The sequence below is a fragment of the Cebus imitator genome, unplaced genomic scaffold (genome assembly GCF_001604975.1).
Source record: "Cebus imitator isolate Cc_AM_T3 unplaced genomic scaffold, Cebus_imitator-1.0 Scaffold236, whole genome shotgun sequence".
Classification (NCBI taxonomy): Eukaryota; Metazoa; Chordata; class Mammalia; order Primates; family Cebidae; genus Cebus; species Cebus imitator.
In genome coordinates, this window is record NW_016107551.1 from 1,981,629 (window position 1) to 1,986,101 (window position 4,473).

Here is a 4,473-nt window from a genome sequence, read left to right on the forward strand (position 1 = left end):
CTTTATTTTATTTAGATGTTAAACAGTGTTTGCTGAGTATTTTCTATAGTGCCTAGCACAGTGGTAGGCACCAGGATGGATTAAAAAATAAACATGAGACCTGCCTCCTGCCAATAAAAAATGTATAATTTGTTTGTAGAGCCAGGATATCACATAGCAGAGGCGTTGCAAAAGCTGGAGTCGAATGGTACTAACTGTATATAGGCAGATAGGGCATTCAATTTCAGGAAAGAAGTGCTGTGGAATTAGTTACAAGACAAAACTTCACATAAAAGACAATGGAGGAGCTGGACCATAGAGAAATCAGAAAATGGTGGAAAAATAAGCAGTTTAAGATTGAAGACTTGGTAGACCCAACATATACATTGCTGAACTTCTTGTCCTAAAGCCTAAATAACAATAACAGATGGAGACTAACTGGTGAGCTCAAAGTTTGGTGATAATTCAAGATTTTCTAATAATAATGTTTATGATGTGAAAAAAATCTGCACTCCAGTGTCTGGTATACATTAATAAGTTATTGAATATGCTTAAGACAGAACAAACTTTATGTCATTGTTAATGTCCATTAAAACATGGCATTCCAAGAAGGTGAGAAGTTAATTTTTGGTGATGGCTTCTGGACGTAGATGGAATAAATAGTCCTCAGGGTGTTTGATTACCAGAGAGAAGGCTGCTGAGGGAATAAGTTTAACTCCATTATTCTGGAAATCTCAAGTGAAAAAACTTTAAAAATGAGAAATTCAGGAAACACTATTTCAAACAAAACACTGACTTGCCATTACTTTTGCCTGGCAGAGAAGTGGAATTATTTATCTCAAAGGAGATAGCATTTTGTCTAGGAAAATATTCTGATGGACTTTTTTTTAAAAATAAATGATATCCCCACTGTCTTAAAAGATAAGATGAAAAAAGAGAGAGAGCTCAGCTGCACTACATACCAAATTAATTGGAATTTGCGAACTGGTCACTGATGCCTCGTTGGTGATTGGAGAGGGTGGAGCAACTTGGCAAGGGGCTGGCAAGAAGCCTAGGAAGAAAAGAAAGCCATCCAGACATCCAGGTGGAGTCTATAGCTGAGGGACTTTTAAGAGTAGTGGTGATTAATACTCAGTTTTCAATATTTCCTATTCTGAGTTGTGCTGAAACCATTCATTTCTATCTTTAAAGCTTTAGTTAAGATCTGCCCAGAGATGTGTTGGTTGTTGGGAGAGAGTGGAGCAGTACTTAGCTTGGGTCAAAGCAGTACAGAAAGAGGATGCTGGTTATGAGAGCAGGGACAACTAATTTAGGGCAGGCTGCCCAATGACTGACCCTGGAGAATATCAGCCTCCCCTTGGAAATCCTCAAAGGTTTCAGGAAGAATGTGGAGGACATGGATAGAGGCTTGAGCCATTTCATTCGGATAGCAAAGAAAAGGGAAATATCAGGCTCCTGATTACTTTTAGCCATGCTGAGACAGATGGATGAACAGAACAACGACAACATATCTATCCATCCGTCCACCCACTCATCCATCCATCCATCCATCCGTCCATTGATCTAATCATTCATCATTAAGTATTAGGAGCCTACTATATGTGAATCACTACATTATAAGAGACACAGTTTCTTCTGTGCAGATTCTAAGAATTAATGTATACACTAAGCACATTAAAGAAGTAAAACCCAAAGCTTCCAGGATGAGGTTGACTTTATATGGGCCTCAGTGAATGACTTACATTTGAATAAGAAATAAAGGAGAGATTGCAACATGGATACCCTGGGAAGTCACTCTCCCCAGGCTCTGTCTAAATGGCATAGGGGAGCATAGGGCTTCATCCCAGGTTGTGCAGTCCTTTGCCACAAGTTAGGGATGAAGCTGGGCCTGGTGTCTGTGCCTGCATTTTCCTACAGCTTCTGAGTCCTGTGGACAATAACAGAGGGGACAAATCATGCAGGAAATGTGTCTTGTATAAAATAAAACTTTAAAAGAAAGAATTAAAGGAAGAATAACAGTCATAGCAACTCTTTTTATTTAGATACTATTTTGAAATTTATCATGCAATTTCATATATAATATCTATCATCACAACTACTCTTTGAAGTAGGTATTATTATTCCCATCTCTCAGAATAAAAAACTGAAGTTCATAGTTTGAGTGGCTTGTTCCACAAACATAAAATTAGACCATGTGAGTAACTCAATTATCAGAGTAATTGTTATTATCAGTCTTCTCTCAGATCCAAAAATATTCTTTGACTTGCTCATCATTTTAATACTTCATATTAAAAGTACAGACTAGGCACAGTGGCTCACGCCTGTAATCCCAGCACTTTGGGAGGCCAGCGTGGGTGGATCACAAGGTCAAGAGATTGAGACCATCCTGGCCAACGTGGTGAAACCCCATCTCTACTAAAAATGCAAAAATTAGCTGGGGATGGTGGCGTGCACCTGTAGTCCCAGCTACTTGGGAGGCTGAGGCTGGAAAATCACTTGAACCTGGGAGGTGGAGGTTGCAATGAGCCAAGATTGGGCCACTTGCACTCCAGCCTGGGCAACAGAGCAAGACTCCAACTCCAAAAAAGTTAAAAAAACAAAACAAAACAGGACCTATAAACCAATAAAAGATAGAAATGAGGAAAGATTATTGATGAAATCATTCATTCTTCATCTGAATAGCCAATTCCCCATTTTATATGATACAGTTCTCAAAAATGTTATGGTCATGTCATTTTTCTGGCATGAGAAGGAACTTTGGAAAGTATTTGGGTATTGCCAAATGCATTTGTTGCATACCACCTCTGCTTATTCCTATCCTAAAGTTATGAACAGCGCTAAAGAAATACAAACTATAGTCTCTGCCACAAAGAAGCTTCTCATCTTCTGTGCAGACCTTTTTCCCTTTCATGAAACCTAAGAGCTCAAATATGGAAACATTTTATCAAGTTAAAATAAGCAATTTTTAACATTACATTAATGACAACAGGATGAGTTATCAAGAAAAAAAGTAATTGGTGTAAGCATTTTCTTTCCCTACTCCCATTCTGGGTAGAAGTTAGCATTGTATCTCCGAATGTCCAAGTTGCCCTTAATCCCCTGTCTGTAGCAGAAATGAAAACTTCTCTTTCATGACTTTATCCTCCTTATCCCACTCTCCTTAGGGACCTTGAGTCATTAAGTTGGGTAAGGAGAGACATAGCTTTGACGACTTGGGGATGAAGATGTAGGAACAACTGGAACCACAGGAAAGACAGAGATTCCTTAGAATTCCACCAGCACAGAGGAACCATAGGCTTTCCAGCAATGGGCCACATGGTGGGCCACTCTCCAATGAGGAACTGCTGTGGGGTGCTGGGAGGGAGACACTGGACACATGCATCACACTGGCCTTGAAGGCAGCAATGAGCTTCCGCATGGGAGTGACCACAGCCAGTTTTGCTGGCTGCTGAGAAGGACCCCTCTGCAGCCTCCTGGAGCAGTTGCCTGAGTGTTGCTGGAATACCAGCACTTGACTAAAGGGACAACGGAAATAATGGTGACTCTAAGGAAGGAAATGTCCCTCAATTTTTCTCACAGCACACATACAAAATCGGTATCTTTGTAAAGGGCTAATGAAATGTTTCACCAGTCAGATATTTGGGTGCTCAGGGCAAATTTAATTTCATAAAGACTAGAAACTCCACATGTGCCATTTCTTGCCTTTAACTGTTGTGAGATAGAAGTCGCCCACATTGACAGCCAGCTGATCCTCGTGAATCACAGATTTCATATTTGGGGATTTACCTACTTGCTAAGATTGATTTCTAATCCCAAAATCAATACTGGGGGCGCGTTTGCAATTACTCGTGTACATGGTCAGAGCAGTGAAAACTTTGAGTTCTCACATTCACATTTCTAGCTGGATCGAATAAAATGATACTCCCACTTCCTGTTTCAGCTTTCTTATTGTCAACATGTGTCCTTTACATGGTCTATTTAGTACCATATTTTTTACATTTTTCTGCTTCTTGTTGATTATTTTGCTGTTTAAAATGGCTCCCAAACATACTGCTGAAGTGCTGTGTAGTGTTCCTACCTACAAGAAGGCTGGTATGTACCTAACGGAGAAAATACATGTTCGATAAGCATCATTTAGGAATGAGTTATAATGCTACCAGCTATGTGTTCAATATTAATGAATCAACAACGTATATTAAATAAGGTGTCTTTAAACAGAAACACACATGAAACAACGTTATGTATTCACTGACTGACAAAAATGTTGTAAACAGAAGCTTGCAGGAACCTAACCCAGTATTCCCCCTAAGAGCAATCACTTGGCATTTGCTAATTCAGTGTTTGTGGACTTCATAACTATCATGAATAATAAGAATCTACTATGTTTATATATTCTTTGGCTCAACCTATTATGTGCAAAACGTCCTACTAAGCATCAAAATGAAAATTGGCAATAAACTCTGCAATTTCTGCCAGATCCTACTAACATACCGC

General features: G+C 39.3%; 1 non-coding gene across 1 annotated transcript; it reads left to right on the top strand.

Moving 5' to 3' along the window:
* Window positions 1-1,748: 1,748 nt before the first annotated feature.
* Window positions 1,749-1,949, top strand: LOC119466869. Its single transcript, XR_005195370.1, has one exon. It is a non-coding gene; the product is annotated as a small nucleolar RNA SNORA73 family (small nucleolar RNA).
* The last annotated feature ends 2,524 nt before the right edge of the window (window positions 1,950-4,473 follow it).